This window comes from Canis aureus, chromosome 7 (genome assembly GCF_053574225.1).
Source record: "Canis aureus isolate CA01 chromosome 7, VMU_Caureus_v.1.0, whole genome shotgun sequence".
Taxonomy (NCBI): domain Eukaryota; kingdom Metazoa; phylum Chordata; class Mammalia; order Carnivora; family Canidae; genus Canis; species Canis aureus.
In genome coordinates, this window is record NC_135617.1 from 51,019,294 (window position 1) to 51,038,072 (window position 18,779).

At 36.1% G+C, this 18,779-nt stretch overlaps 1 protein-coding gene and 1 long non-coding RNA gene across 17 annotated transcripts in view; one reads left to right on the plus strand and one right to left on the minus strand.

Moving 5' to 3' along the window:
- MLIP (muscular LMNA interacting protein) overlaps positions 1-18,779 on the minus strand; it is a 256,011-nt gene that overhangs the window by 171,927 nt on the left and 65,305 nt on the right. The gene's annotated exons all lie outside the window — the stretch shown is intronic.
- On the plus strand, positions 6,823-12,259 carry LOC144317347 (uncharacterized). The gene is made up of 2 exons (XR_013383309.1): positions 6,823-7,031; positions 11,982-12,259. It is a non-coding gene; the product is annotated as an uncharacterized LOC144317347 (long non-coding RNA).

The window sequence follows — 18,779 nt, forward strand, 5'->3', positions numbered from 1 at the left end:
CTCTGAGGCTAGAATCTGGAGAGAGGAGAGAATGGAGATGAAATTCTCAGTTTACCTGGCCATGTCCTATAGCTATCCATTTAAGGAACTCCCATGTAGAGCTTGGGATTTACTAATAGTGAAAAGTCTCACTAGGATGCAATTCCTAGTCAATAGTTATCTACAGCATAAGTACAATGGATTTAAAATCAGACTCATCCATGCTACTGTACCTTCAAGAAGTAGGTGTTTGCTACAAAGTCTGAACACATTTCTAGAGTAACTTCTGGCATCATCTTAAAGAAGCTTCAAGTCTTAGCACATAACATTTATACAGACAATAAGTACGGCAAAGTCAAAATTGTACAGAAATTCACAATGGCTGAACTTCTGAAATAAAAATTCACTAGTCAACTGTCCCCTTGACTCTGAGATAAAAAGCCTTTTTCAATAATCAGGATATATTGGGAACAGTTATAGCTGTGCTATGCTGGGAGAATAAACTGAAAAATTAATGAAAATGGACTAAGCTTCCCAATTTGAGAAATCCTAGAAGAAAAAAATACTTGAATTTACAAGGCAAAGAGTACTTTTCTCTCCTTCTTAACCAAATAGAAAAGTTCTCAGATATTGTACATGTACAATATCCACCTGCTAGAAGGTATAGAAAAATAATCAAGTCACTCAGGAATGCATTCATGGTAGATTAGATAAATCTTCTCCCTATCTTATTTCACTTGCATCTAGGTAATGTGACCCTGATTGCATGAGCAATGCCTTGCAAATAAAAGCTACAGGAACATTCAGTACCCATTTATTATTCCATCATCATAGGTTTGACACACCCAACAGTAAACGTAATTAGGTACACCACCATAAACAACAATGCTATTTCCAGTTAGTGCTGTGGATCACTTTTGCTTTCAAAGGAGACTATTGGGGGGAAAAACAGGTAATAAAACTTTATTATTAGCGTGCTAAGTTTCACCTGAGGAATGTAGGCATGTTTGGATGCCAGGTTAAGAAAAAGGGAAGGGAAGGGAGAGGGGGCAGAAAAAGAGAGAAAGTTCAAGGAAGGACAAAGGGGGGAAATGAGAACTGAGACTTCTGTATTTTGTAATCCCAATGCATAACTAAGAACAGGTTAAGAAGTTAGAATCGCATTTTCAAATGTATTTCAAAATCAAATCATTCAAATCATGATACCTTTTTACATTCTCCAGTTCTTCCTACTTAAAAGTCTCAAAATTTTTAAGTTTATAACCTCATTTAGTCTTAAGAAATAGCTACTGCTTAAATGAAACAATTCTTCAAATTCATAGCATTCACTCTAACCTACAATTTACGTTAATTATTTTTTATTATATAAAGTCATAGTAAAAGCAATTTTTCCTGGAGCAAATCCAAATTTGAGCATGCATCAGTCCACAGCTAATTTAACATCTGCTGTCTGCTACCATTAAAAACAATCATGTCAACTAAGACATAGCTACTGCGATATAAAACAAGAAACACAAAGACGGTACCCAGCTATTGTTGATGTCAAAGGTATGACATGGTGACAAAAACAAGGAATTTCAGTAACAATGCCAGAGAACTCACAGCACATTCAAGTCCAATGTACCAGCTGCACACAGAGTCTGGTGCCACGTGTCAAACTAGCAGATGTCAAGGAAGCAGTGGTTGTAACGACAAGGTCAGTGTCAGCCAATAGAACTCATTGACAAACACTTGCCTGTGTCAGCTGCTGATATTGATGAAGTGCAGAGATGACAAGGCATTGTGCAATTATGCCCTCCTTACTCCCTGCTTTCCCAACAACACTGGACTAGAAATAGCAATGCATCTGTTATTTCAACCCCATCTGAATATATTTACCTATTTCAACCTTAGCAGTATTCTAAGAGATATTTGCCTAGAAATTGAGGGAAGCCCTATTTTTAAGGTCAATAAAAGGGTCTAATCTGAAGTGGTTGTAAAAATGTCACTCTTTCAAGTGATATGAATATAAATATGTTTGTGTGTATGTATGTATATGTGCATATGTATATGAACAAGTATATGTACATGCCACAAGCCAAGATTGACAGAAACACCTTCAAATTGAAAGTCTTAAGGAAAAAAACTCAAATCTACAATAGCATCTACATTAAATTAAATGGCACTCACAAGTCAATTCAAGCAATTTTACTGGGTGTTACCTATGCTGGGGACTAAGGAAATAAAAATGAAAAAGTCTGTTCCTGTTTTCACTTGAATTCATAGCATTATGAGAGAAAGAGATAGACAAACACAAAATATTACACAAGAATTAGCTGCTATGTTAATCAGTAGATGGAAAAAATGCTATGCTAATCCATAGATGGGAAGAAGATATTTGCAATACCTAAAATCAAAAAAGCTTTTGTAAGTCAAAGATATATTTTAAGTGCTCTGTAAAGCAGCTTTAAAAAATGGAATAATTAGTAAATTATAGGAGTAGGAAACTCATAGAACAAGGAATATGAATGCCAAAAACAAAACACAAAAAGGCATTCATTCTTCCTAGGAATCAGGGAAAAGCAAACTAAAACCATAATGAAATATCATTTCCTACCCACTAAATTAGCAATACTAATTGTTGGCAGGATCTGGAGCAACAGGTAATGTTACATATAGCTAAAAGGAGAGTAAATTGGTAAATCCACTTTGAAGAGCAACCTGGCAATATCCCAGAAAAGAGAATATAGGCTACTCTAAAACCTAGCAATCTCATCCCTAGGCATATACTCTAGAGAAACTCCTGCACCTGGCCCAATAAATCATGTATGTAAATATTTTCCTGATGCTTTACATGAGAGGAAAAGAAGAAAACAATCTAGGTGCCCATCACTTTAAGAATAAATAGATGAGCTATCTCTCCAGTGAAATAGTACAAAGCAACAAATTATCCAAATTATACACATCAACATAGCTATAGCTTAGAAACATAATATTGTGAAAATAAATTATAAAAAAGGCTACTATGATATAATTCATGTAATATTTTTAATGCAAAAAATATATATAATTATATAGATTATATGCAATATTAATATAAAATGCTCATGAGAATTACAAACACTAAATCCAGGAGAATATATTATGGGCAAGATTGAGAAGAATAAGGTAGAATGGGGTAGACAAGAAGTTTCCATTAATCTGGAAAGTTCATTATTTCTCTTTGTTACATGTCGGAACTATATTAACATACTAATAAGCTCAAAAACACAGCTGAAGGAGCAATCAGTTCTGCTTCAAGATAAATAATACTGAAATCAAAATGAATACAATTATTGTGGATCAATATGAGCATCAAAAAATCTGTCATGGAGAAGTCAAGTGTCTTAAAATTTCTTACAAAAATATTTTGACCCGAACGCTCATGTAGTGTTCCCACTGCTTTCTACTCATTTGTTTGCAATTGAAAGTCTGAACATAGATACTAATATCAAATACTCTGTGTAATTTTCACAAACATGGAAGATTCTCTTTCCACTGCTACCAGTGAAGATCTGGGAATGTTTAAGAATTATGAAGATAGCACCTTCCCCAGGATCCTCCTCCTTAAAATTAAACTGCTGGACAGCAACTCACTTTCAGGACAAAATCTTTTCTATGATATAAGTAATGCTTGATCACACCAGTGGGTGGTCGAGGAGAGAGACTTAAAGAGAGAGAGATTTTATCTGTCCATTGACTCCTCTATGCATTGGTTCATCAATGCAGTTAACAAATATTTATTGAGCACGTACTGTATTCTAGGCACTGTGTTGAGCAAATGAAGAGAGATGAATTAGACATAATCCTTGCTTGCAGGAAGCTCCCACAGAGACTAGTGAATATAAGAGGCCACCACAGAGTGACAGACACATCAGTGCCAGAGGAGACCAAGGGTGTTGGGGAGGCTGATGCCAAAAATAAAATAAGATTAAGCAGCCCTTCACTTGAGTCTTGGAGGGCACTTCAGACAGAATCATAAAATTATAAATCTTACAGTTGGAATATAGCTCATTTGCAACAGATTCTGTGAGCCTGGGTTAAGGAAGATCAGGGAAAGCAGGGCATAAAAGGAGGAGAATAAATGTTCTTTCATCCACAGGGATGACTGGTGCGAAGGAAGCCATCAAGAATAATTGGTCTGGCACAAGTTAAAAAGTAGATTTTCGAAGTTTTTTCTGGTTCTTTGGGTAGCTGACATATGCATATACACGTGTGTGTGTGTATTTATGCATAATTTTTTCTCAGATAAAAATTTATACATCTATCTATAGAGATAGATAAGTAGAATTTAAAAGTTAATAAAAGGGGCTAATCTGATGTGGCTGTAAAAGTCTAATATAAGAATATTAGATATATAAATTTAAATATAAATATAAAATATAATTTTTTTTTCTGACAAAGTCTAAGCCCTGAGAAAGGCCAGGGCAGGAATAAGGTTAAACAAAGAATGTACTAGGTGCTCTGCATAATAAAGTAAGGACAATTTTCAGGCTTCCAATATAAAGAAGGTAAAGGAAGCAGACGATCTGAGGAAAGATATGTCAGGGCTCTAGAATGAGAATGACCAAGGAGAAGGGGGGCAGCTTTGGGAAGGGGCACTGGAATTCTAGGGGTTAGGAATTATAATAAGGTAGGTGGCCAGAGCCCACGTGAAAAAAAGCCCCACAGCTGGTGATGGCAGAGATACTTCTAAGAACAGGATATCTAGTACTCAGTATTAAGTTACCTGCCACCCTGTGCTATGCTATATAATCCACCTCCACTAACTTTCTAACCTCCTGTAACAGTCAATTGCATATGACAGCTCTGTGTTAGCATTATTTGGAGGAATGCAGTCAGAGGGATCATTTCTAATGACTAAACAACGTGAAAAGAGATGTGACAACTAGAGGCATGGTTGAGGGTCCGTGCAAGGAGAAATGGGGAACAAGAGGTTCTATGAAGCAGCTTACATGCTTTTGGTGAATCTTTTCAAAGATCCTGATTGCTCAAGATTTCCCACAATATGGGAGAAGGAGAATCAAGCCTACTTATTTGGAAGTTAAAGGTAAAGTTGATATTTCAGAGCTGAAGTATTTTTGAAATCCAAGATATATCAGCTACTCTACTTATTTTATATATATATATATATATATATATATATATATATATATATATATATGCAAAAGGCTATACTGATAAATTCAAAAATGGAATTTACAGTGGTTTACAGTGGTTTTCTCTGGATAATAACGGCATGAGTAGGTATAAGTATTTTCTTTCTTCCTTTTGTTGGTTTGTTCTTTCTTTTTGTTTTCTTATATCTAGTCCCAAAAAATATACCAAAAGCTTAGGATGAAACGACAGAAAGAAAACCTATCACTAAAATACAGAATAACCCCAAGCATGTTAAACTTTTCCTATCATGATTTGAAGAAAACATACACCCACAATAAAAGTATTCTTCCCATGCTTGCATTAAAAAGGTGTTTTAAGGGTAGACATTCGACCAAGATTCACCAATAAGTTACTGAGAATTACCTGCTAGAAGTGTTTGCATTTTTACATTCTAGCAGTATCCAGTATAAAACATAGTATGAGCTAAAACTCCATTTACTAGAATATGCTTCAGTGTGTTAGTATGCCTACTTAAATTTGAATTTCAGATAAATACCAAATAAGTTCTTAGTATAATTATATCCCAACAAACATTTAGTATGAATAATATTTTTAGTATAGGTATGGTCCAACTCTTTCATTTGCCATGTTTATATATACTAAAAAAATTATTTGTCATTTATTTGAAATTCAAAGCCAACTGGGCCTCTTGTACTTCTATTTCCTAAATCTGGCCACACTATTTCTATGCCTTGTGCCAAGACTATAACAAGTGCTAGAGCACTACTTCCACTACTTACCACCTGTGTAGTATTTTATAAGCACAAATTTTTAGAGAGAAAATGACTTGATTACAATCCATTTTCAAGCACTGTTCACTGAATCTGTGAAAGTCAGAGGGAGTAGGAGTCTCAAGGCCACAGCTTTGATACAACAAAGAACCCCCTGCCTGTCAGGAGCCATAAATGGAACCAGTTGAAACATTTCTGCCAAAATGACAGTAGGTCATGTGGGCATACAACCTATTCAGGTCATGATTGCATTTTTCTGTTAAACTGTTGAGTGAAAATGAGAAGGACCTAAGACCAGAGCCATTGGATTCCGAATAGAGAAAACTGTTCCTTTTGACCCACATGAAAAGCTATTTTCTCATTAATGAAAAATGCTCCGTAACCTTCAATAATAGTTTAAATAATCCAACTATCTGTCTGGCAGGAAAACATATGTCCCAAGCCGTGTATTTTGAAGACAAATTCTCTTGATTGAGCTTTATCCATCTGCTCCTTAAAGCATTTGCTTGCTTGCAAACTTTATAAATACTGTGCCAAGATCTGCTGGTGTCGAAGTCAAGGCGGCAGACCCGCCTCACTTTTTCATCAGTGTGCGTTGATGTATGGCATTTGCCTTTCCCTAACATTAATAAGACTCTGGCTGCTGTATACGGTGTGGTTTTAAAAGCTTCTTGCACTTTTTAATTTTTTTAAGGAAAAGTTGAGCTTGCGATGTTTTTCAAGCACGATTACCCCTAATAATTATTTTGAAGATTGAAACTTTTAACACAGTCCATTTTTTATAAATTCACCAGCAATGGTATAAATCAGGGATCGATGACTAAGAACCACAGACCAATTCTGGCCTGCCATCTATTTTGGAAAATGAGATTTTATTGAAATGCAGTCACACTTATTCATTTACATATTGTCTTTGACTGTAACCAACAGGGTTGAGCGCTTTTCTAGCCTCCAAGAGGACTGATCATTCTCCTGGGGCTGATTCAGATATGTTCAGGATAGTATCACAGCCTTAATAATTCAGGCTTTATATAACGAAGAGACGAAGTCTGAAAAATGGGCAGTGTAAAAGAGCCTGGCAAAGCAACATGAAGAATAAGTCCAATGAAAAGGGCCCTCACCCCGCTCAGGGTAATGCAAAAGGTAATGCAAAAGGCATTCTCAGTAGATCATAAACTTCTGTCCTTTGCTGTTGGTAGATATAAGAGCTAGGAAACAGTAATCCAGTTGCTACAAGAATCAGATTAATGATTCAGTTTGATTTTCTTTCTCCTTTTATCTTTGTAAAAATAAAAATCCGTTAAAGTTCCAGCCTCTGACAAATCCTACCCTTACCCCCAGAAAACAGCAGGCTAAATCAAGCCTAGAAATAATACCAACTAGTCTCAATGATCAGTAGTTTTACCCCATTTGGGGAATATAGAAGATGCACATTTTTCATGCAGGGCTATATTAGATGAAATTGTATTCAGGCTTCGATCTTGGCAATACCTCCAGGACGCTATGCAAAATGTATTCTTTGAAGCTTGGAAAAGACCACCTAGAGACAATCTATTGGGCTGTTCTTCATTTCCAGCAGGAAATCTTACAAACATCAGCTACAGACATGCCTTATTTCAGAAAATGTATGTGTTGCATTGCATTTCTATTAATTAAATACCACTTGCAGTGCCCTAGAAATGCTTTCCTCCAAAAACCTGGCCTTTCCAAATTATAGATCCAAAAATCTCTCCATTGCATTTGCAGAGGGAGGAGCAGTGAAGGTACCAAATGCTGTTCTGTTTCGACAAAGCCCAGAGACATCAACCTGACTTAAACCGAGTAGAAAAACACATTGTCCACACATTGCAGATAGCTGCACATTCAGCACATGATTTTCAATGAAATTTCTGATTATTTGGGGGGTGTCTTTGAGCAGGTGAATAGAGATTATAGGGATGGGTCTTGGGTTTCTCCACCCAAATCAGCCCTTGGTACATCTACTCATTGTAAGCTTGTGGAGGAAGGAGGAACTGGGTGGTTGCTGGAGGTAAGTGCTTCTTTTGAGAGGTCAGAAATATATCATTCTGATGCTCCCCAGAGCAAGAGTCTTTAGTAGGCTAAAAATCAGTGAAATAATTTACCTCATTGTTGCACAACGTTCTTTATTTATTTATTTAGTTAGTTAGTTAGTTAGTTAAAGTAAGCTCCATACCCAGCATGGAGTCCAGTGTGGAGCTTGAACTCACAACCCTGAGATCTAGATCTGAGCTGAGATTAAGAGTCGGAGGAAGCTCAACTGACTGAGTCACCCAGACACCCCATAAACAACGTTCTTAACTGGGATCCAAATTAATTTCTTCCTTCCCTTTGCACCCTTGGCCAGCCATAAAAAATAATCATAAAATGGTTCTGTATGATGAAATATATATATTCAAACTTCCTCTTTTAAGTGTAGTGAAATTTGAGGGGCCAATGCAAGTCTTGGTTGGGCTTTGTGGATGGACCTCTGGGGTTATTACCTTGCAGACTCCAGAGAAGTACCTACCTGTGAGGCAGCAGTTTTTGGTGCTGGGCTCCCAGGGTCACTGGAAAACTGCCTTAATAGCAGAGGAGACCAGGAAGCCATAAGTAATAAAAGAGGAAACTGCTCTTTATGAGATCTCTCTGCAGTGATATCTTACCTTGCATCCTGACTATGGACCTATCTAAGAAGTGGTGAGGGAAAATAGTGCTCTAACTTTTTTAAAAAATTACAGTCTAGAAGCACTTATAATGAAATCTCTAAATATTACAGCTATTAATAATGATCACTAATATTTATTGAGTAATTGGTATGTGCTAAGCAACATGGTAGGGATTTTCAACATTTACCAGATTCCTAACAGCAATTCTATTTCTAACTGTCTCGTAATTAAAAGTTGCTTTAAAGAATTCAAATTGGTAAAAGTTCTGATGTGCTTAATAAAATTCCACAAGCCAATCACAAATCCATCTGCACATAGTAGACAAAAAAGTAAGGACAAATAAGCATAAATCACCTTGAAAAAATTCAGTAAGAGGCACATAGGCATTTCTCTGATTATTATTCAGGGGCTTAGGAATTTTTTTTCTCAAGTTAATATAGCAGCTGTGCTTTTGCCAATGAAGAAGTCAGAAAAATTTAAATTTATGAGCAAATTTAAGAATTTCTGTCTATAATAATAAGTTCCATTTATTGGCTGTTTTACTGTGCACCGGGTGTTTTACATCATGAGTGTCTAATCCCTCACAGCCCTGCAGGCTTTATTTTATTTGACAGACAAGGAAACTGACTACTAGCCCAAGGTAGCATTACTAACAAATGACAGTGTTGGCCTTTGAACTTGAGATTAATGTCCTCAGCCTCGGGGCTCATGCATTGATGCTACTCTGCTTCATCAGCCCTGTGAATGCTTTACACTATGTAAAAGTTTCCAGTATGAACACTGGAAAAAAAGACACACTGATTAATTTTCTTGAATTAAGCCTAACGCAGTCTACTTTCACTTATGTGCAAACGTCCACCCAAAATATCAAAGTATTCATCTTTCAAGACTAAGATAACTGCACATTGATCAAAAGGGATATGTCTTTTAAAGTGAGAACATGAGAGCCAACAGGAAAAAAAAAACAAACAAAACAAAAAAACATGTTATGGCTTTGATTTCATTTTTGCTCAAGAAAGGAAAGCAATCCCATGCCCATTCACCTCCCAAACCAAGTCCGGAGGCTTGCGGTGATTAGCAACAGAATTCTCCCATTCTGATTCAATTCACACATCTGCAAAGTGTAAGCAGGTCCCAGAGCTGAGCACTCAGCACTACTACACTACTATAAAATCAATTAGGTTTTCCACCCATCACAGCAGGCACATCGTGGGAGCCATTTATCAATAGCGCTTCAAAAAAAAAAAAAAAAAAATGATCAACTTCAAACTAACAAGATTGCAAAGTTCGTGGAAATTTAGATTTTAAAACTGCTGAAAACATTACCTAAGAAAGTTTGTTGCCTCAAAAGCCAAAAGAATGTCTGTGAGGAGGTAAACTGCTGTTGGTTTAGCACAGATTAAAAATGTGAATTCATGAATACTAGCCCATTTATTGCCAGCTTGTAAAAATATTTCATTATAAGTTGTGGAATGAATATCTGATAGCAAGCCTGAAAATAAGTAATTAAATATAAGTTGTACGTGAACCAGATGCATCTACATTTATTTGCGTCTCTGCTGGAAGAATTTAAAATTCACACTCTCATGAAAATCTCAGATTCAAATTATATTATGAATAACAAAGATTAACATTAATTTCAGATCTGTGGCCTAGCCTCTAAGCCAGTGGTTCTCAAAGTCTGCTCTGGACCAGCAGCATGGCATCATGCAAATTCTCAGGCACCACCACAGACTTGCTAAATCAAAAACTCTTAGGAGTGCGGCCCAGCAATCTACGTTTTAATAAATTTTTAGGAAATTCTAAAATTAGAGAATCACTCTTCTAGGGCCCATATGGTTTACAAGAATTGGTTAGAATATGTGCTTTTAGGAATAACCAAAGAAAAAGTAAACTACAGCAATTCTCAATTTACAGAAACTAAAAGTTTACATGTGGGGCACCTGGGTGGCTCAGTCGGTTAAATGTTTGCTTTCAGGTCTGGTCATGATCTAGGGGTCCCAGGATAAAGTCCCACTTTGGGGCTCCCTGCTAAGAAGGGAGTCTGCTCCTCCCTCTTCCTCTGCTGCTCTCCCTGCTTATGGTTTCTCATTCTCTCTTTCTCTCAAATAAATACAATCTCTAAAACATTTAAAAAAAAATTACTTGCAAGCTACTTTGCTGTTGTTTCTCCATAACAATGTACTAAAATTCTCAGTCAAATCCACAAAGCCAATTTAGCTTCTAAAATTAGAGCTATCAGATTGAAAATTCAATTTAATAAGTACTTGCAATAGAACATCCTTCTAGAAGTAATAAGGCAAAGCAGAAAGCTGACACATGAGGGTCAATTTACTACTCAAAAAAGGCATTCTAAATCCACTCCCACAGCCCTCCTACCCCTCCTTCTCAGCTAACTACCCTGGAAGAAGAAGACAGATCAGAAATTAGGCAAGGTTGCAGAGCAGAAGTTACAGAGACTGAGTTCCCTCTGGCAGAAGGAGGGGGTGGGTGATGACCACTGCCATTGGAGCTCTGATAATGTGTGGCACCCTTGAGGGAGGGAGGAAGGGAAGGAGGGAGGCCAAAAGTCTCCAGGGATTTCAAGGCTAGAAGCTGACAAATCAACAGCAGCCCCAGAGGCAGAAGAAAACAGAATGTTCGGAAAGCATCTGTTTGCATCTATGGGCTGTTTGTTACTCAGGCATTTGTACGCAGAGAGGAATAAAATCCATCACTCAGTACACTTACACAAAATATTCACAGAGGGATGGAGAGCATGATTAATTCTGATGAACAATTTAGACAAGACTTTGTTTCTGCTCTGCTTAAGGCTTCTCAAACAATATCATAGTGGCATCCCAATGTAATCCACCCGTACACTTCAAGCGGCAGAATCCTAGAAAACTCTGAAACACAGTTATTAACAAATGGACATGACCATAAACAGTGACTCATTTCATTTGAGATTTGGCAGAATTTAGGTAACCAGGACTAGTTTAATGCTTAAGCAGAAAAGACAGATGCCTAAATCATGGGATTTAACTTCAATGGAAGGGTCTCTGTGCCCCCAAATTATAACATATGGCTCATGAGGTCAGATGAATGTTATCTACAAAGAAGGTACCTTGGGGAGTCTATATGTTTATTTAATGTTTCTGCCAGTCTTCAAACTATTTTTGAAATCTCTTTTAGGGCAACCTGGGTGGCTCAACGGTTTAGTGCCACCTTCAGTCCAGGGCCTGATCCTGGAGACCCGGGATCAAGTCCCACATCAGGCTCCCTGCATGGAGCCTCTCTTTCTGTGTGTCTCTCATGAACAAATAAAATTTTTTAAAAAATGAAATCTCTTTTAGAATTAACTTAAAAATTAATTTATAAAACATCAAAAACTGGTTTTACAGCCTTAAAGTTGCACCCTCTTTTTTTTTTTTTTAATTCTAAACAGGTTGCTTCATCATGACTTTGACTCTTCTAAAAATAAAATCTGCTATTGAAAGAATAATTTATCATGGACTCAAAAGATTAAGAATCTGTCTACAAAGAAAATGGAGGAAGAATTTTTCCCAAGGAAGTTTCTGGAATTAGAAATATTATGCAAATGTGATTATACCCATGGAGATGATAACTTTGATAGAAACAGCATTCATGCATGTTTAAATTTGTCATATTTATTAAAACATATACTACTATTACAGCAACAATAAAAAAGTCCTGCCCATAAAAGTGCTTGAAAGTCTTTTATTATAAATTATTTTTTGTAAATAATTTCTTCTTCCTGGTCTTATTTTGAGACGCAAATGCCTAAGAGATAAGTAATATACTAAGCCACCTACAATTTGTAGCAGTGGTTCTTAATTCTATCCAAAATGTTCATCTTAATTCCATTCACGAGATCCACTAATAGAATTCAAGGTATCCATTATGGGAAAAAAATATTACATTTTATTTTCATTAATCTCTAAATGCAATTCCTTCTTTTATAAATGCAATTGATCAATCACTGTAGAATTAGCACTACCTGTGATTTGAATACCTATAAAAATTGTAGGTATTTTTATATCACAAGTATTACAGATATAGCAAAATATCACTGATCACTACTTTTAAATTACAATGGTTATTAGATCTATCTCCAAATCTTGTTATTTAATGAATGAAGAAGCACGTATTACTGTGTCTCAGTCTTTAAAAATGTTTGATGTCTGTATTTCAATACAAATGGTGTCCTTTATTGTATGTATTTTATAATATGCATGTAAAAACAATATGCTAAGAAGGGGACTCAGCTTCCTCAAACTGACAAACAGGTACAGGGCTCCAAAAAGATTAGGAATCCCTATCCTATACATTGAGTTCATTTATTGTATTTATTTTCCCTTAGACCAGGGCAGCAAAAGGTTACAAGATACTATAGTAACTATTGAAAAGGATCCTCAAAGTTAGAAGGCAGGTTTTACATGTAATAAACTTAAACCACCCTGCCTTTTCCAGAAACAAAAGAAGCACCATGGTCCTAGAAGCACATTACATAACCTGTCAGCTTGGAAATCATTAGCTGGCTATACCTACTATGTCTCTGTGACTAAAATGTTAGCAGAGCATCTCTGCTTAAAGTAATATAATTAGCATTATTTAGGATATCAACCATGGTTGATACTCTTTTCCCATAGTGGGAAAAGAATGAAATGGAAATCTGACATTATACCAAACTGAGTCTCAACATGATACTAAGTAAATGAGAAAACTGAAAAAGAAACAACAGACAACCTACTGAAGGGGAGAAGATATTTGCAAACAATATATCTAATAAGGGGTTAGGATCCAAACTATACAAAGAACTTACACAACTTAACATCAAAAACAAATAATCCAATCAAAAATAGACATTTCTCCGAAGAAGACATGCAGATGGCCAACAGACACACAAAAAGATGCTCAACATCTCTCCTCATCAGGGAAATGTAAATCAAAACTACATGAGATATCACCTCACATGTGTCAGAATGGCTTAAATAAAAAACACAAGAAACAACAAGTGTTGGTGAGGATATGGAGAAAAAGGCATTCTCATGCACTGTTGGTAGAAATTCAAACTGGTACAGCCACTATGGAAAACTGCTTGGAGGTTCTCAAAATATTAAAAATAGAATTACCATATGATCCAGTAATCACACTACTGGGTATTTACCCAAAGAATATGAAAACACTAATTTAAAAAGATATATGCACCCCTCTGTTTATTGCAGCCTTATTTACAACAACCAAATTATGGAAGTACCCAAGTGTCCTTTGATAGATGAGTGGATAAAAATGTGGTAAACATATACAATAGAACATTACTCAGCCATAGAAAAGAATGAAATCTTGCCATTTGCAACAACATGGATGGATCTAGAGGGTATAACGCTAAGTAAAATATGTCAGAGAAGGACAATTTCACTAACACGTGGAATTTAAGAAACAAAAGACACATGAACAGGAAAAAGAAGAGACAAACAGAAAAACAGATGCTTAAATACAGAGAACAAACTGGTAGTTACCAGAGGGCAGGTCAGTGGGGAAATGGGTGAAATAGGTGAAGGGTATTAAGTGTACACTTCATCATGATGAGAAATGAATAGTGTATAGAATTATTGAATCACTATATTGTACATCTGAAACTAATATAACACTGTATGTTAACTACACTGGGATTAAAAATCAACCAGTCAATAAATAAATAAGAAGAACCAACAGAAATAATGAGGCAGGACAATTGACTTGGGATGAGTTGGGTAGCTGTCTCTCGCAATATAGTAAAGCAGTTGTACAAAAGTGTCAGGAATAGTCCATCTCTAAATGCTTAACATTAAAGAGTGAAAATAATCACTTGGTGTGGTTTACCTCCAAAATGTACAGAGAGGGTAAAAAATGGAACAAAATGAGGGACTGTATTAGTGGTGGACATATTACATTGCCTCAAAGATTTAAAAAATAGGAAAGCAGAGTGCTGAGTAAACCAAAACTTGAACTCAACCACTCCACATTTTGCCAGTGTTTTTTTCATGATAGTTTTCCAAAGAATAATATTGATGAGACATGGTATCAAAGAGAAATAAGATGTAGTTTAAGCTCCCTTTGTACTTCAGTTCTACTATACCTGAAACATAAATACAGCTGTTTTGAGGGGTGTCCGGGTGGCTCAGTCTGTTAGCAACCCACTTTTGATTTCAGCTCTGGTCATAATCTCAGGGTCATGGGATCTAGCCCTTCCTTGGGCACTGTGCTGGGCATAGGGCATGCTTAAGGTTCTCTCTCCTTCTCCCTTCTCCCTCTGTCCTTCCCCTCTGGCTTGCATGCATGCACTCTCTCTGTCTAAAATACATACATACATACAAATGATTTGAGTCTTTTTTAAAAAGACATATTTTCTGAAAATTTTTTAGTATTTTAATTAATTTTGAAATAAAAAGCATTATACTTATCACCAAGCAATTATATAGGCCTCTGCCTGGACATATATATGTAAATATATTTGGGTTATTTATCTGTAGTCATCCCAAAGAGAAAGATTAATTCACTTAATTGGGAAGGAAAGGGTAACATTCACTCAGCAATCTTGAGATTATCTCAAGAAGAAACAAATAAATATATCTCCTAGTTCTAATAAGAAAATAAATAAAATGGTAGAAAAAATTAGCCTTTGCTGAAATTGTGATCTCTGGGCTGCAGACCTGGAGACACTGTGAAGATTCTTAGGTTACTTGGAACACTGTTAAATATAAAGTGTCTCATCAAGTATGTTCCTGTATTAATCATAACAATCAACACTAGCCAGATGACAAACACCACCTAAATCTTTATAGGTAATGGTAGGAATGCAGAGGACATCTATAATATTGTCTCTTCTCTACATTGTTTCTCCACCTCTAGCCCCCTTCCACCCTGTCTACTCTGAGAGTTGACATGTTCTTTCATTATTTCTCCACCAGGCAATGGACTAGGAGTAGCACACCTTGTCTAGAGGAGGTTAATCACAGAGACAGAAAAGGGAGGACAGTTTGGGCTTTGGATAAAGACCCAGAAGCAAATCCTGAAACTAAATCCTGGCTGTGAAATTTAGGCAAGTCACTTAACCCTTTTAACCTCAATTATATCATGTATCAAATAAAAATTATAATAATTCCTGACACATAGATTTGTTGTGAGAAACAAAGTTAAAAATTCATTTAAAGTGTTTGAGATTGCTTCTGACAGATAGTGTTCCATGAATTATTTCATGGGACCATGTTCAGTATTGCCATATGACCTAAGCTAATCATAACAAGAACTTCTTTATGGATTTTTAATTTTTTTTAAGATTTTAATTCTTTATTTTAGAGTAAGAGATACCGATAGTGACAGAGATAGTGAGATACCCAGGTACCCCTCTTCTAGATTTTTTTAACTGGGGGATGGATTGTTGAAACCCATCCCCACCTTGGAAGGCAGAGCTTTCAGATAAAATTCAGGAACCACTGGTGACCTGTTTTTATCCACAAGGCAACCCCAGTCTGTGGTGGGAAAGAAAGAAGCTGACAGGAAGAAAGAACCAGAGATGAGTGCCCAGGGAATAACCTGGCTGCCCTTAAGCCCAGCTTCAAGTGGCCATGGGGGATGGCTGTACATCCCAATCTCAGGGGAGATCTAAGTTTTCAACGTTGGCTTGAATGCATGAGTCAACACATACTGTTTTGATCCAAACTGTATGAAGTTTTTGTTTGTTTGTTTGTTTGTTTTGTTTTTTCCCAGCACCCACACCAGTCCTGCTTACTACAATGAAAATAAGAGGTCTGGTGGCATCCTAGAATCCCTTAGTCTCTGCCTACAACGTTAAGGTATATGCTATGTGCAGGATGGCTTCTAGCTCTGTGACTTGACTATGAAAATACAGAATTCACTTAAGAGAATTGCCCTTCAACCGAGAGAATACCAAAATGCTGATTACCCATTTAGAACCTAAAAGTTAGGGCAGCCCGGGTGGCTCAGCGGTTTAGCGCCGCCTCCAGCCCAGGGCCTGATCCTGGAGACCCAGGACTGAGTCCCATGTCAGGGTTTCTGCGTGGAGCCTGCTTCTCCCTCTGCCTGTGTCTCTGCCTCTCTCTCTCTCTCGAATAAATAAATAAAATCTTAAAAAAAAAAAAAGAACCTAAAAGCCTGGAACTTAGGAAAGTGATCAAATTCTAGGAAATGAATTGGAATGAGCCAGTGATTTTAAAGAAAATCACTGGAAAATGTTTATGTCTATTTCTAACCAATCTGCTACCATAAGGATTCTGCAGTAGCTAAAAGGTTAATTCAGTACGGTTCTAAGAGTGTCAATTTCACATTTTCCCCTTTGCTTTATTCCTGAAACCAACTGGATTTGCTCCACACTTAATGTAATGACAACTATCAAACGGGATGTCAAAGTTAATTTCCTTCTCCTTATTACCAATTTCAGCATATTAGATTAACTCATCTACAAATACATACTATATACTGAATTAATCTTAGTGTCATGCTAAAGATCAAATGTATTTTAAAATTCATGAGTGGTTCTCCCATTAATCTCAGCTTTCCTCTTCCCCCAGAAGAGATTATGCCTTGATAAATAAGTGTCTTTGGTAAATCATAGTGTGTTAGCTTTCCACAAGAATGTTGGAATTTCATAAAGTCTCCCAAATATTTTCATGTGCCAATGCCACTGACAAGGGCAGAAAAACTTACATAATTAGTTTTGAAAATAAATCTCATTGGCCTTAAAGTGGAAATGAAAACGGAAATTTGTTTCTCTGGATATTACCCACATAAAATAGTTAGGTTTAAGATGAATTATCATTTCATCAAAGTAATCTCCACTTAACTCTTACATTATTTTTTGGATGAGATGTCATTTTATAAGTACTACATTGATTTGTGGTCATGTGTTAGATCCTTTTTTTTTTTTTTTTTTTTTTTTTTTACTAGAAAGTCATCAAGGGCTGCCAGTATGGTTTTTATATCTTTGTAGCTATCACAATACCTGACTCAGTGCTATGGACATAGAATAATCTCCACAAGTGTTGGCAAGTAACAAATCACCTGCAAAATCAGTGTATTTCTCATTAAATTATAATATAATCCTGGAAGAAATATCTGTTGCCTTCCCTTTGTAAGCATCTACCTAAATTCTGCTTAAACAGGATTCCCTAAGTAAGCAAATTTGGCACTCTGTTATGCAGTGTGATCTAAGTACCAAGGAAAGTTTTCTTACTTCTTTTTTTTTTTTAATTTTTATTTATTTATGATAGTCACACAGAAAGAGAGAGAGAGAGGCAGTTTTTTTTTTAATTTTTATTTATTTATGATAGTCACACAGAAAGAGAGAGAGAGAGGCAGAGACACAGGCAGAAGGAGAAGCAAGCTCCAAGCACTGGGAGCCTGACGTGGGACTCGATCCCGGGTCTCCAGGATCACGCCCTGGGCCAAAGGCAGGCGCTAAACCACTGCGCCACCCAGGGATCCCAAGTTTTCTTACTTCTAAATATTCAGAGGGTTGTACATATGTGCACACACCTACTGCTTGGAATTTTTTTCTAAAATGAGGGAAGGAAAGGCCATTAGTCATTCGTATATTAACTTGAGTTAGTCAAATTGTTTTTTAAAACCCCAGGTATTAGGATAATGGGGGTTTATGAGACAAATATATTACATATGCTTAATGCTAATAAATAGAAATGTACTTATTATTTCTAGAGGGATACCTGGCTATGAGTGTGTCTGTGCATGGTAATATAAGTGTTTATCCCTTTGACCTGATACATAAAAATGTTTATATCTTTAACCTAATAATCCAACTTTTGGAATCCGTTCTAAGAAAATAAATGGAAAATGAAAAAAAAAATGAGCAAAGACATTTGTAAGAGCATTTTAAGAGAAAAATATAAAGATAACCCAAATAATCAATAATAAAAAATTGTTTAAGATACATATGGAAATTTGATGAGTGATTCTACAGTTAAATGTAGAAAGGACATAAAAAATGGTATTGAATGGACAAAATAAAATACAAAATTATACATATCTTTTGATTATAACTATATATGACATAGTATATATGGAAACTGAAAGAGATCATCAAAAATAATCACATATAAAGTTATCAGAGTCAGAAATCAATTTTGCTATTGAAAAGATTGTTTGAATAGATAAAAACATTAAATCCACCAAAAGTGTGACATGAGGAAAAGGAGGGGTGAAAAAA